Below are 16,275 nucleotides of genomic sequence, written 5' to 3'. Positions count from 1 at the left end.
AAAACAATAAACACGAAGAGGGAAACTACGCGGGTCCTGTCGTGAGGACAGGACGCTCATTCCTCAGCTGTGCCTGCTCAGAAAGGGACCATTTGCTGCAGGTTTAGACTCGAAAGTCGCCCCTCCACCCTGGCCGAAGTTCCGTGCAGGTTTCCGCAGCCCGTAACCCCAGGGCTCCCACGGGGCTGGGGGCTGCGGCCTCACGGCAGCGAGTGGCCGGAGCCCCGTCGCCGGTGGGAAAAAGATCGGCGCGGCTTGCAAGGGCACGGAGCAACACGACAGGGAAGAGAACTCAGCGCAGCGTCCACCCCGACGTGATTTTTTTTTTCTTTTTGCTCCATTGCCGGTACGTTGGCCCGCCAGCCCCCCGCTTCCCTGGGATTAGCATGGAGGCTCCGGCGCGGGAGCGGTTCCAGACTGACCGGCGAGAGAGACAATAGACAAAGCCGGGCTCTTTCATCTGGGGGCTGCTGGAGCGGAGCCCTGACAGGTGATGGATGAGCAGAAACCCGCACGGCTTCCCCACGTCCTCCCCAGCACGCCGCGCTTTATGGCGCGACACACTGCGCCCATTATCCCGCCCCGAGCCCCCGGCTCCCCCCGGCCGCCCTCCTCCTCCTCCTCCTCCTCCTCCTCCTCCCCGGGGCGGTGGGGGGGCGGCTGCGCCCTCCGCCCGCCCCGCCGAGCCCCCGGGCCGGAGCCGGGAGGCGCCCGGGGGGGGCTGCGCGCCGGTGCCGCAGCACCACCTACGGCCGGCGGCGGGGGCCGCGCCGGCGGGAACGGGACGGGACGGAACGGCGGGGACGGAACGGCAGGGACGGCGGGGGGGCACTGCCCGGGGGGGGCGGCGCCGCTGGCCGCGCCTCGCCGCGTCCGGGCATCGCGGGGCGGGCGGGGGACTGCGCCTGTGGGCGCGTCTGGGGTGGGTCCGTGGGGTGGGAGCGTCGGGGGGGGGGCGTGTCCGTGTGCCTGTGGGGGCGTCTGGGGGTGTCTGTGTGTCTGTCTGTGTCTGTGCGTGGGTGTCTGTGTGGGGGTGTCTGTGTGTGTCTGTGTCCGTGTGTGGGTGTCTGTGTGTCTGTCTCTGCGGGGGGGTGTCTGCGTGTGTCTGTGTCCGTGTGTGGGTGTCTGTCTGTGTGGGGGTGTGTGCGTGTGTCTGTGTCCGTGTGTGGGTGTCCGTGTGTGGGTGTCTGTCTGTGTGGGGGTGTGTGCGTGTGTCTGTGTCCGTGTGTGGGTGTCTGTGTGTCTGTCTCTGGGGGGGTGCCGGCGTGTGTGCACGTGTGACGCTGCCGTCCGGGTGTGTGCCAGCGTGAGGAGGGCACCCACAGCGTCCAGCCTTCCAGCCATCCGTCCGCCTGGGTCTTTGCTGCCACCAGCCCCGTCAGGGCTTTCCGCCACCTCGGGCTCAGAAGGGCCCGGTCGGTTTCTCTGCCGCTTGCGGTGCTCCATGCTGTGGGTCATAACCACCATCAGATGTGACCGTTGCACAAATGCTATGGAACGGACCCCTCCAGGGTCCCGGGGGGAGACCGTGTTTAGAGAGGAACAGGAGCACAAGAGGGGGTTCCTCCTGCTCCATCCGTCCCTGGACGGCTGAATTCAGCCCTTCACAAGTCTCAGCTCCGGAAGATTTTAGCCTGCACACATGGGGCTTGTCCAAAAAGACAAAAACTACCTCACCTGCTTGGCAGGTCACGACTTTTTGGTCTGGTTGCTTCTATATGAGGAAGTACCCATTAAGCATCTTTACAGCAGCTTGGTTAGCTCTCGAGTGATACAAACATTTCACTCTGTGATTCAATCACTTCCCCCAAAATTGGCTGAAGTCTCAGATGCTCTGAAGTACCTAAAGTCCTCTTGGATGTGTGCTCCAAGCTCGTACTTACTAAGAAAAAAAAATTAAGCTTTAAAACTTCTGGTAGCACAGCAGTAGTGCCACTTTGGAAGCTAAAAAGGGATCTCTGATTAGCAAGCAGGAAACTCCCTGCAGTTTAACCTGGTTTTTTTCACTCATTTTTTATTCTATTTCAGATAAGGAGACAAGAAGGACTAAGTACAAATATTGTAAAAGAGATAATAGTGTAATTAATTGGGCTTGGGAGGGGGTGAGGAATGAATGAAGAATGAGTGACCTTTAAAAAGAGCTGAATTTAATGGAGGGTTATGTGTACAAAATTTAGAATATTTATATCTGTCATTGTTAACACAGGTATAGAAATACCACATCCATGGCCTTTTTTATGTATCAGCATAAGGGTGTGTGTTCCCTGCAAACAGGAGTTGTTGAGCATAGCTAATTTGGGTGGGGGTTTGTGCTTCAGGAATAAATCACAGAGAGGACTTAATGTTTGTCTTCGACGTGCACATACAGTGGAGTCGTTGCACCTGTAGAAGATGATTGGGAGACATAAGAAGAAGCTTGGGGAAGCAATGAGAAACCATCTGAGCTTGCTCCTGATAGACCTTGATTGATGTGCCCAGTATTCCCTGTGTTACTAGTCAATACACAAAAACTAATACTTCAGTGAAACACAGCAAATGTGATTAATATAGATGCCTTTGAGTCCACCGTGTTATACAGGTGACAGTTCTATAAATTCAGACTTCAGGTGAGCAATGAAGAATGCATGCCATTAAACTGAATAATGATACTATGATGCCGAATGAGAAAGCATGAATATAAATGACAGCTAGATGGACTGGAAAAGCAACAAGATAGAAAGTTGAGGTGAACTGCTGCGGCTTTGAAAGGTGAAAAGGTAAACCTGATTATCAGCTTTTGGATTGTTTTGCTTCTTACCACTGGCAATTTCCTCACCTCACAAAACACACAGACCTGTTCTTACTAATTTCATGATGCACATTATATTGGTGATGAACAGATTTTATTTAGATTTTGTCAGCACATAAACAGGTAATTTAAAAAGCAGGGCAGTAAAGCCATTTTAGGCAGTGATGCTAGGATTTTAAATTACAAAAATTTGGATATGATACAGTGTTAGAGAGACCTTCAAAAAATTCAAGCTCTGGTTGGCATTGTGTACCAAATGTTACCCTTTTCATTGAACAATCCAGCTGCAAGCCGTATGGATTTACCTAAAAAACAAAACAAAAAACAACCAAAAAACCCAATTCCTTTATTTCTACAACTTGCAATAGATGACTTCAGATTGTCAGTAAGGTTTGTGCCCGTCCTCAAACCATTGCTGGCATTTCCACCATGCTGTTAGATGAATTTGGTTGATGCACTCTCTTCTGCTCAGTTTAAGGCATGGACTGATGGTATTTATGAAAATTTTTCTGTGCTACTTTGCAGAAAGTGGTTCTAATCTAATTAATAAATGGTTGAAGCATTTTGTATTTTACTGTGATTAGCGAATAGAGGTCGTTCTGAGACCCAGGCAAAGTTCTCTGTTACCTTACAGGTTCCCTCCTGCCTCCCTCTATAACTTGCTCACTCTCTGGCGCTGTGATTTCTGCATTCCTGAGACCAGCTTTAATAAGGGTGTAGGGGTGGTGGAGCACAATTGTTTGCAAGCACGTAAGTTTTGCTTTGAAATCACAGGAGATCTTGACATTTCTAGCAGGCGGAACTTCCACTTGTGTAAAGCTGCTGGATTCAGTCCAGAGAATTTGGCTTGGATGAGTGAATAAAGCTGAACAGAGAGGCACTGCTGGGCATAGTCAAAATCTTAAATTAGAATTAAAAAGCTGCTTCCTTTGTCATACATGTGTTTCTGATGATTTTAATGAAACTATTCACATAGGGGAATTGTGCAACATTTCTCCCATTTTCCGAGGAACACTACCATATTATATAACATCGTGCCACTGATGTTCGGCTAGCTGCACTGATAAAAGTTAGCTGTGTCACAGTATTCATTTTAAATTGCCCTGAGAATATGTTTCCATCAATTACAGCATCTGATCTTTCTATATACAGTCCCTGTCCATGTGTTGAAACTTCAACTTGTTCCCTACTGTTCTTACTAACAAAAAACATTGCTATAAGCAATTTTCTATATACATATATTAATTTCGGATTACTGAGATTGCCTAATGAGATTATAATTCTCTGTTAAATATTTCTGTCAGAGAATATACAGTACAGAATTTGGAAAACATCTTTATTTCATGATGAAACCAACTTCCAGCAGGTTTTGTCAGAAATATTCCCAAGAAAGCCTTCACAGTTCTGCAAGAAATTATCCTGCATAATGCTAATAAAGCAGAATTAGTTCAGGTTGCTGCTGACAGCAAAGAAACTTCTCAATTGTTTCACCCTATCAGGCTCCCACACTTGGAAATTATTACAAGCAACTGCGAGGAACAAGAAAATGAACATGGGAGGAAGTGGAGAGAGAATTTTCTTTCCTCCAGTTACTCTTGGCACCCTGGGATGATCATCCTAAACTGGATCCCAATGCAGTTATATGGGTGAAATCGTCTCCAATGGAACACTTCTTAACACACAGGTAAAAAGTTGGTTTGGTTTTATATGAATTCTGATTTTTGCGGGACTTCTGGATTATGTTTTGTTATGCAACACTGAAACAGTAGGGTTTTAAAAGAGAAGATTATTTTTCTCAAATTATATTTGAAGATGCTGCATATGTGTGCTTTACTAACTGATGTTCACAGGCAGAAGTTCAGTTGGTTGAAGGGAATGAGGGCTTTGGTAGTTTTTGGTTTAGTTTTCTGGGAGGCTTTTTTTTTTTCTGGTTTCTGTTTGAGATGCTGCAGCTCTGGTCACCTTGATAGAAATGGTGAATATTGATGCAGGTTACATCTTCTTGTGATTGCCGGGAAATCAGGGAAGACGCTGAGCCTTTTACCACCATGTCCCGCTCACTGTGGTAAGATAGCGTTGCAATGAAGAAGGGTATACTAAAGCTCTGACTAGCATTAAATAACAATGAATTTGGCCCTTTCCTGTTCACAATGTCTGTACTAAACGGAGCCAAAGCATGAAGTAAAAAAATTATTAACTGATCATCCTTGGGTTATGCCAAATGTAAAGAGTTGTGTGGCCCAAGAGGAAATGGATCTGTAGAGCAAAACTGTTGGTGCTGAGGACGTGATGCCCCCTGTATATGTATTTTGGAGGTTTTACTTAAGGCCAGATCTATTCTGGTGTCATGGACTGAACGCTCATTAGCACCTAGAGCTGTGAAGTGAACTTCTGGAGCACATCTCCTGGCTTAGTATCAGAGGAAAGGAGTTGTTTCATGTGCTCCAAGAGAGCTCCACCACATGGGCAAGAAAGTTGCCTTGAAAACTCCATTTCCCTGATCTAAATTAAAAAATTAATGCATACACACCCAAATATATAGTTTAATTACTACCATGGGGCCTGGTGTATATGGATGCAAACTTTGCTGTGTCACTCACCCTCATCTTAGATCCAGCCGTGGGCTATTGTGTTTGCAAAAAAAGCCACAACTGTCCTGCCCCCACTGCACACACGTCTCATTTGCAAGAGAAGGGGTGGTAAATGCAACTCACATTTCCTCGACTTAATCTGCAGATTGGATATTAAGGAAGTGGGAAATGTGTGTCTGATGACCTCAGGCTATGTCTATGCTTGAAAATAAAACATGCCACAGATTATACCTTGGCTCACACCCATACACGTAAGCTCTCTTCCCTCCAAAACCAGGGTCTCCTCAGGTAAAAGCCTTGCTTTCTTGTAATGAAGTTGCACATCTCTCTTAACCATTTCCTGCTTTTTTTGTTGTTGTTTAACATTTTTAATTTGAGAATTGAATAAAAACATCCGTCACAGCCAGATAAATCCTCTCTCTTCCTTCTCTCTTCAAAAGAGTGGCACTACCATGCTACTACAGCTTTTTGTAATCAGATTGACAAAACTTCCAGAAGCAGAAGAGCCTTATTATACACCCTGGCAAAGACTGGTGGAATGGGACATGATGATGAAATGATATTCCTATTTGGGAACTCAGTGTGGTGTACCCATCCCTTATTTAAGCATTCTTACTCTGAGGACCAGACTGCAGAGTGTGCGAGCACAACTTAAGTCTGCAGCACCTAACACTTGACCTCAGAGACCAAATGCATCTCAAATCCTCCACGCTTTGCACAAAACTAATACAACTCAAGCCCTTCCCACAGATTCTGTGTAATTTGCAAATTGCTTTGCTTCCCTGGCACCCATTAAGATGCTGCTGATGCCCAGGGGCCCCAGTCATCATTGCTTCTAGTGTTGGCACTTCTGTAGGTGCTGTGGTCTCTCTGTTAGGTAAAAATTGCCTTTTATCCTCAGCTCACACTGAAATCTTCTCTGTCTTCTGCTATTTTTGACATTTTTTTTTGTTTTATAACACCAAAAATGGTGGTACACATTTGGTACACATAACACCAAATATTTCTACGCAGACAACATAGTTAAACAGGGTTCAGGTGTAAACTGCCAGTATTTTGCGTCAGAATGCAGTGCTTGGTATAGTCACATCCTCTACTTGGATAAATTAGAGTTGCTCATTAAATAGAGCTATTCTGATTTGCGCCGGTCCAGGATATGGTTTGATATGATGTGAAGAAAAAGTTCCTAAAATCCTAAACCACAGCATCCCAATGAAGGAATACATTCCTTGTATTTGGTACAGACAATTTCTTGATTTAAAAATCTCTGCATCTATAAAACTCCTGTCCATGGTCACTTTAAAATTGCATATCCAATACTTGTCCATATCAGGAGCATTAATTCCAGTTAGGAGTGAAGGCTTAAGAACTACCTCTTTAGTCTAACATCTGGATGTTCAGGGGGAAGTATTTATTTAAAATCCATTTGTCTAGTAGACACCTTACAGACTATCAACTTAGCATGAACATGGTTGTATAGACAAACCTGCCTATCAAAATCACCCCCCCCCCCCCAAATCCAGGCTAATCCAATCACTTAAATTAATCTCATAAAGGAAAAACATACTTAGAGTCATCAGTAGTTCATTGCACGAAGGAAGGTATATGTCAAAAGATTTGCAAAGGCCTGTCCTAATGCCCAGTGTTGTTCAATATATTTATAAAAGTCATGGACAATGGGCTAGAGAATACTTTCATTACATTTGTAGATAATACTAGTGTGGGAAGGATGGAAAATGCAACAAAAGGACTCAGGTACAGCTTGCTACTGAAAAATGGTCCTATTTTCCCCAGGCCATTCTTTCTCTCAGACACAATCATTCACGTAGCAGTTGGAACTAATGTGACCAAAAAAAACCCTGAAAGGATTAGTTTTCAGCTGCATATTGTAGACTGCAAAGTGACATGACACCTGGCTCTGAACAAGGAATAGGGTGGGAATGTGTGAACAGAGCTGGGGCGGTGGGGGAGATGCCCTTTTCAGCCACAGACATTGTAAAGGGACCCTGCAATTGCAGCCTGATAATACACTGAAGGCGAGAAGTAGAGTTAAAGATAATCTTGACAAATGGGAAATTCACTGAAAATAGGATTAAATAGGATAGGAGCAAAGTACTGTACTTAAGTAATATAAATGGCCATTGTAGGTGGATTACAAGATTGCAAGTTCCCCCTTCGAAGTTTATTTCCATGCTGACTTCCAAGTGCACCATCTTGATCCTGTGCCTCTGTGCTACCTATGTGAATTTTGGGTTGTCTTTCCAGTTTGGTTATGATTAAGTATTAGGGCAAACCAGAGAGAAGGCTGTTCTACAAGTCAGTGAGCCGATACTCAACCCGCTGCCAATGGTTACTGCAGATAACATCTGTAGTAATCCTTGTGTCCTACAATTGTTTCACCTACAGCCTCCAGTTTCTGCCTTTTCAAACAAGGCAGGAGATAAAAAATTTGCTCTCACAAGCGAAAATCACAACCTAAACAGTATGGTTAGAAGGCTTCATGTCTCTCATGTTGCATGTCCACAGTTAAACCCAACACTGAGGTCTTTCCTCAGTCTTCAAGCAGTCCTCACTCAGGTGGAAACTTTGTGGAAGGGCTCAGCTCACCAGAGCTCTCAGCTGCCTTCTCAAGGTATCATTCTCGCTTATATTTAGGCTTTATATTAATTTGCTTTTATAGACAGGCACCTCAAAGATGTACCTGTGCCCTTCTATACTTCAACAGGGTACAAGGCCTATATAGTTTCCTACATTGCCCTCGTCACCTTCCCACTATGAATGAAGCAGTATTATGTATGTCTAACGTGAGATTTCTTTTCTTAGGCTTTTACCAGAGGGATAATAATTTATTTTCCTAGCATTTAGATTAAAGGAAAGCTATTTCTTTTTTTGAAGAATTACCTTCTGATGTCATTTAAACTAATGGAATTACACTAGAATTTAAACAATGCGCAAAAGAAGAAACTCAGGCTCCTAAGGCGTGTTTACATAGGCGTCTGAGTGAGGAAACCCTTTTTCTGAGCTGCACACACATCATTCTCCATGGAGCGTGGTTTGCATAAAGCTGTATTGTTCCGTCTTCCAACTCACTCAGAAGGCTTTTTGTGCTTTGGCTGTCTTCTCCCCACCCCCCAATACACAGCCCATTTTTCTCTTTTTAGCCTTACTGCTGCTGTGTCCTGCTTCTTTCTTTGGCCTCTTTGCAGGATGTAGCAGAGCTCAGACTCCCACCTCTCAGCACAGGACCAGTCTCTCTCTCAAACCAGCCTGCAGTCCGCAGGAACGCGCCCTTACATCAGCCCCGGCCGGGGACCGGGAGCTTCTCCAAACGGATCCCGAGACCCTCGGCTTCTGGCAGCAACGTGAACCGCAAGGTGGGGAAGTCCGTGGCTCACCATTTAGCCTATGTCAGCAGTAACTCACACACCCCTGGTTTTACTCTACAGGCATATTAAAAAAAAAAAACAAACAACAAAGAAAACACGGAATGTGTAATACTGGATTTAAGTTTGCTTCCAAAACATTGTGCTCAACAGCTCATGCTGAAAAGAGAGAAAGGTCTTCGCCAGGGAGGATCAAGGAGTGGTGGAGCCAAGATAAAGAACGGTTCGCAAAATTCAGCTGTTGTTTGGCACCCATGGTTATTAAATCCATCATGGTAACTATTAGATTGTCTTTTGTTCCTTTCTTACTTATTTTGACTATCTGCTGATAATAATTATATAGCAGCAATAAGAGAGCGAGAGTAACATTTTACCCATATTCAATTATACCACACTTCACCTTTCTCAGAGTATATTAATTATAATTCATGGCTTTAGCAAACCACTTTTAAAGGGCACTCAAATAAGGAAGAAAAACAAATGTAATCTCTCTGACTCCAGTGTACTCATGCAAGCCCTGTTAACCCACTGATTAAATGATCTAGCCTTGCATAATTATCCCTGTTACATGAACTGGTAAACAAAGGCAAAAACGTGGCTTTCCTAGTGAAAACCAGCACGAGGATATCATATCAGTTAATTTCCATTGAAGCTTTAAAAATATTATTGTTAGAATGTTAGTATTTCAATCTGGATAAATTCTTACATTTGTAATCAATTATGGTGTTTCAGCAGGGGATGAGATGACATGTAAGTCCCTCATATTTTAGACCGCATGGCAGAGTTTGTACTTCATCTGCTGGCTACAGTTTTACGTAATAACACTTAATAAAATTGAACATTTTCCTTGATACAAATGAACGTATTCTGGTGTTTGTTTAAAGGCATAACTACAGAAGAGGTATAATGTAATACAAACCAAATGTCTGATGAGCCATTTTTTTTCCCCACCCAACATCTCTGTCTTCTTGAACCACAGTTCTCTGGAGCGAGATTCAGAGTGCCCACGTGAAAAGGCTACATCGCTACTAATAAATTGAACACGTCTAGTTTCTGGCTGGTGGGCTGACTGGCATGATCTGGCTACAACCATACCCTTATTCATTCTCTGCCTCCAAACCAGCACTGTCTCAACTGACGGAGCAAAGCCTCGAGCTGCAGGAGGACCTTCTCGGCTGCTGGGCTGTGGGCTGGGACTGAAGCATGCCAGGCACCGAGACACTCTCGGCGCTTACACCCGTGCCCTGGCCCCTTGCAGTGGGACAGCTGGAGTGTCTGCATTCCAGAAACGGCTTTTATTCACCCTGTAACAGATTTATCTAGACCACATTTCTTCAGCTCCTTACAGGCAATCAGCGTGGGGTAGTATCAAAAGCCTCACAGAGGCAAATGACTTGATATTGCTGCTTCTCCCCTGCTACTTCTTCCTCTCTATTAAGGAAACTGTACTGCTCTGACATGGTCTGACGTGGCCCGTTACCTAACTGGGCTCTTATTTTCACACCCCTTCCCGATTTTTAAGGGCAGGCACTTGCCTCACCTCCCCTTTAGAAGTAACCACATGCAACTACAGTCTGTACTAAGACAGTTCATCAATACCTTATGATGAAGTTCATCAGGCCCAACCTACTCCAAAATACTGAATTTAGCTAAGGCTGGGGCACTGAAGCATGAACTCGATATTTAAGGATATTATTTGCAGCATATCTACTACTTGCTATGGGATAATGGTGAAAAAACATTACCTAATGGACTGATCAGCAAGTAACACTGCAAAGCTTTTCTATTACTAGGGCTGTGTTTTCTCCTATCAGTACTGTCAGTGCTACATGCCATGGGAAGCATCATTCTTTTCTTTTCTCAGTCCATTTTAATGCTTCCATATCTTTAATATTTTATGTTGAGAAAGATTCTTTCTCCACAAATATCTCCACTAATATCAATCTAGAGTCACTCCACTAAGTCAGTGCAGCAGTACCTACGGGAGACAGTATCTGGTTTTAAGTATTCCAAAGAGCTGAATTGCTTTGAAGTACCTCTTGGTTTCATTGCCTAGTTCTAGAGGCTTTTTGTGGATCCTAAATATTTTCAGGTCCCCCTGTCCCTAGTTGTTTGTATTCGCCTCTCACGTTCTATTTCACTGTTTAAAGGGCAAGGAAAGTTTACTGAATGGAAAGACCTTGGAGTCTACAATATCAAACAGCGGAGTGACCTCAAAGGAAAACATATTTCATTAAAAAGAAAAAAGAGTTTCCTTGCAAATCCAGCTTGTTTTACCCACCCAGATCTGTCTTTTTGCTGCCTCTGTGGTAACACATGTTTTATATGAATCTATATTAAGATGAATTTTAACCTACAAATAACTAGATACAGCTATGCAGTAGGAGGGAATTCCTACAAGATGATGTAAAGTTTTTTAAGCAGTAAAATTAAAAATAGCACATAAAACCTGACCAGTAGGTTTGGATCTGAACCAAGGCAACACATTTGGGAAACATTATCAAGTTTATCAGGGGTAACATATCACAGAAAATCTGCTTCTGTTTATACGCCATTTATTATTCATTTTTGACATGTCCCTTTTTTCTTCAACCTTTTTTACCCCTAAGCAAATATATGTTAGACTTAACTGAAATGTCAGATAACAGACTAGTCTTTTAATTTTCTTCCCCTATAAGACAAAAGCAGATCTGACTAGGAGTAAAAGAAATTCTATGAAATAGAAGTACAGGAAAAAAAAGTTGCCAGAGTAGCTCTGGTAATAAAGAAGAAATCTGCCTCACAATGAAAACCAAGAAAAATTAAAATGCCTAATAAGATTAAACTAAGGGCCAAATTCTGTCCTTCCCTATGCTGTCTTGCACTTCATGATGTACAAATAGAACATTACAGACTTCTGCTTCATGCAGGATCTGTGATAAAAAGCTATTTTTTATATCTAGAACACGTACATTAATAGGGTTATGCCAGTAGACTTTTTTGCCCATGATTGTTAGAATGTTTGCAGGTCAAAACAGTTTATAGTAACCAAGTCTAACTCAGGGAAAAATACAAACAATGAAAGCAAATTCAGTCTTGGTAAATGACCCAGTCCCTCAATTTTACTTACACGAATTCTCACTCATATCATCACAATACACTTCAAATGAGAAAGAGCTATAACTTTACTTGCTTTTGATCTGTCTTTGAAATAAATTAAAATAATTAAAAGTCAGTTTATACCTGGTATAAAGTCAGCCAAGATTCATGCAGTCTTTCTGCTGAATGTAGTTCAAGTTGAAGCTCAACTTAAATTTGAATTCTTTTATGTTAGTTGTTTGCCCATCAGTAGTTTTTAATTTTCTTCAATGGATTCAAATGCAAAATATCAACATGTCTTTGAAAGCTGTTACTGAACAGTGGTTTGTTCGGATGCTGAGATCTCCAGCTGAGGTGAATGTTTATTTTTCTTTGCTTGGATGAGCAAAACTTCTGGAGTGGTTTCAGGAGCAGATCTTTCCTCTGTGTGGTCTAGAATCCACACTTAGACCCCATCCTATCAGCAAACACTCCTTATATCTCAAAGAAAGCAAACACAATAACACAATAATGGGTATAAAATGGTGAGGACATTTATTTTAAAATGCAAGCAAACCCCCAGAATATAATAGTATAAATATATATTATTTACTGTTTATTTATTCTTTAATTTTAGTAAATGCTGCAGTTTGTAAGTAGAGGGTTTTTTTTAGAATCTCTGAAAAAACAGCTCTGTGATTTTATCAGGTTTTGCATACTGTTGCTGATGTAAATGCTTTCTTTGAGTATCTGCTAAATATTTCCAGTTGAACAATTATTTATGGTAATAAAAGATAACTGTGAAGATTCTTGTAATTACAACATACAATGAGTTTGCAGATTCACACCCAGATGTTACTAAGGAAATTTTGGGTAAATCTCCACTACTGTGGCAGAGCGTGAAACTCATGTTTTGGCAAACGTAAGGTAACGTGTCTTAAAACACGGAATTTAGAAGGCGTCTATTCAAAGTGGATACAGATGGAAGAGACCAGAGAGAGTAAGTCAAAAGGAGATCCTAGTAACCCAGTAAGGTTGAACTGCTGAACCCTGTTGTGGAAATTAGCATCGCTGGTGATGCTGTCAGGTACCTGGGCGCTACTAGACAGAAAAGATGATTTGTTAGCACGCATGAAGAAAAAGTTACAACTTGTAAGAATGAGGAGGTTTTATTTGGGTTTTTTTTGGGTTTATTTTCAGCTTGGCAATTTGAAGGCTAATGACTTGAACAGGATTTGAATCAGATCCTCAAAGATAAGCTAAATGAGAATGAAAACCAAGTCATTTATTTTATATTGCTACTTGTGTTGCCTCTTTTTTGCAGTTGCAGAAACCCCAGCACAGACACAGCACTAGACACTGCTCAAAGCAAAAACTTTCAGTTACTGGGAACACTTAGATGCTTAGTTACCTCTCCTGAGGATCAGTGTAGGAGTTGGCATTTTGTCCAAGGTAATAATCCAGGATCTCCATAGTCTGCAGTGGAGAGACAGAATCATTTCCAGGGGTGATTCAGTCCAGCCTAACATACAAGTCAAAGAAAGAATGAGGGTCTTTAGCATTCTGTCTCTCCATAGTCTTTGGAGGACTGCACATAGGAGGACATAATTTGCTACCTCGGGCAAAGCCCATGGCTGTTGCAAGTGGTGTCTCTTGAAATGTCAAATGAAAACTAAGGTTATAACACCTGCCACCTGTATTTTCAAGATGTCTGTGGCAGGCAGGACTCAAAAGTCTATGCTTCAAACAGCGTATCAAGTCAAAATGAACAAAACTGTGGAAGAATTCATCTGCTTCAAGTGGAGGCAAAAATATATTTTCTAATTTTGAAAAGAGATGATAAAAAAAAATTAAAAATTTAATGCCATTAAAAAGAAGGCAAGAGGATGTCCTTCTAGAAGCTTTGATGCCAGTACTCTGACCATGAATTATTTTCATTCTGCTTTCAAGATCAGGGAGGTAAATGACCCGTCACTGCTAAGTCTAGAATGCTATCTTTCATTTTTATGCTTCTTGACCCATGTAGTTAATAAAAGATGTCTCAGACAATTCTTCCAGCAGAAGTTTCTAATACAATTATGATACAATTGAATGAACACCCTAGGAGAAATGAACTTTCCAAATACACACAAAATCCCAGACTGACTTTCCACGAGGGCAAAACCCTGCTATTTCATGGGCCTTTTGTTTTACACAGAACTGGTCCCACTATCTGGCATGAAAATAATCTGAATTAAATTGAAGCCTGTACCTCTCAGAGCTAAAAACCACAAATGTTTGCTTGTTAGTGTTTATGGGCTGATTTTTATTAAGCATGGCATTTCAAATTGTTCTTGGGGTCAAAGAGGACAGACTTTTTTTTTTTTTTTAATTTTACAAGTATGAAAGAACTGAGGAATCTCAAACTTTCCAATGTGAACAGTGATCAGTGGCTTGGACACCTGCGTCAAACTCTACCAAAATTGTTCTGTCTTTTCTCAGCTCAGTTACACTGTGCCTCTTGATTCAAACTCCTTGCATACTCAGCTAACATAATATCTATAACAGTAAACCCCCAGTTTCTATTTGGAAAATACATATATTAATAAGGACTACTGATAACTTGTTTGAAAAATAATCTTGTCTCAGAAGTAATATTTTTCAACAAAATAATTTAAACTAATTTTCAGATAGCATGGATTTGAGTACTTCTGCTGACTTCATTTAACCTACACTGGATTGTATTATTTAAAATTCTGGTCCATTAATCATGAATAACAAAAATAAAGAAAAAAAATGGTCTTACTGGCATATCTCAATTAAAGTAATTACAGTTATACAACATATAATCAGAATAGTGGGTCTCAATGTGAATGTGAAACCACTGAACAAAAGGAATCTTCATTAGCTTTTTAAGCTTCCAAATTTAATAAGGCAAATGTCACTTTGACAGGCTGTGTAAAACAAATGTGGCATTCACCTTGTAGTTTTAAAACACAGCTGCAAAGAATTGGCTAAGTCAGTGGTTACAAATAATCTTTCATTGTATAAATATCATAGATATTATTATGTACATATACCTGAGTATGCGTAATCCAAATGTACATTTCATCTGATACACATAACAAACCTCCACAAAACTCCTTTAATTAGGTTGGCTAGATAACACAACTTTTCTTTCTCCAAATTAAAAATTTTCATAGAGACGTAATACCTGGTTCAGTCTTATATTGACATATTCAGTATCTTAGTAACTAGGACCATGTATCCCTGTTCGGTAAAGCTGCTCCAAGAAACCTAATTCAAGTCCACTGTAAGGAATGTTGTTTGGGAAGGTTTCTATTAAAGAGCCTTTGAGCTCTGATGCTGCATGCTATTTAAGTCTGAGTTTAATAGTTAAAGTGCCTGTAATTAATCACAGCCTTGGATGCAATACAAAAAGAAAGAAAAAGAAAAAAAAAGACATTAAATGGATTTTAACTTTTTTTTTCCCCAGCCACCCTAAACTAAATCAAACACAAAAGACCATAGAACTACCATATTTCACTATCAGACATTTTTTTATTATGAGTTTGTAAAGACACAAATAGGAACCACATAGAAAGTTCCTGTGGAAAAAATTAAAATCGTATAAACCCACAGCATTCAATTTAGAAATATATCTGAAATTGTCAAACATTAATACTGTTGAAAAACCAGTGTAAGATCACTTTTTTCCAATAACCTTCTCAGAAATGTTACCAAAATGAGGTTCAGTTCCCATCTCTCTGAATTCACTGAGAAAACTGTTTACAGGAGCAGAAGGCAGATGGAGGCTGCATACAGGTGAGCTAAGGCGAGCCACCTCGCATTCTCTCACACACTGCTTTACATTACTCGATAAAGCCAAGCATCAAAGAGCAGAGGTTACAGCCTGAGGTGGGCTCTTAAGCAGCCACTGGAGTGGAAACAGGCTCTGCACAGTGCTGTGCTGCTGCCACAGAAAGGGACGTAAGGTTAGTAAGAGCCCTTAAGCTTCCTCCTACCATGGCATCCTAAAATCATGTCTGTAAAGAGACAAGATTCTTCAGTTTGGGTAGAAACCTTTCCTGGTCAAAGCCCTTCAGAAGTTCTCTGTCCATCTAACATGATTTGACCTTCAGACACCACCACGTCACACAACCCACCGGACAGGGTAGTTTCTGAACTGCACGGGGACTGCATCCATGTCAAGTCTCCTGCTTTATCCTTGTGTCATTATGGAATATCTAAACCAGTTGAGGTTGATCATCTTCCACTGTCCTCTTCCAACTTCTTTGTGTGTCTAGAGAAGATAGACAAACTCTTCCACAATTTTCAAGGCAGTAAGAAAGAGCTGTTTGACACATCACTAAAATCCATGGGAAATTTCTTTGAACCCTAGGATTTCACTGAAGTGGATGCAGAATCATGAATGAGAACAATCACTGTAACAGCAATTTTGATCCAAGCCACATAC

General features: G+C 41.8%; 1 long non-coding RNA gene across 1 annotated transcript; it reads left to right on the top strand.

The window, feature by feature from the left end:
• Window positions 1-3,460: 3,460 nt before the first annotated feature.
• Window positions 3,461-9,475, top strand: LOC142041182 (uncharacterized). Its single transcript, XR_012653372.1, has 3 exons — window positions 3,461-3,538; window positions 4,288-4,472; window positions 8,586-9,475. It is a non-coding gene; the product is annotated as an uncharacterized LOC142041182 (long non-coding RNA).
• Window positions 9,476-16,275: the final 6,800 nt, after the last annotated feature.

This window comes from Buteo buteo, chromosome 17, assembly GCF_964188355.1.
Source record: "Buteo buteo chromosome 17, bButBut1.hap1.1, whole genome shotgun sequence".
Lineage (NCBI taxonomy): Eukaryota > Metazoa > Chordata > Aves > Accipitriformes > Accipitridae > Buteo > Buteo buteo.
This window is presented reverse-complemented; position numbering and strand designations above follow the sequence as displayed.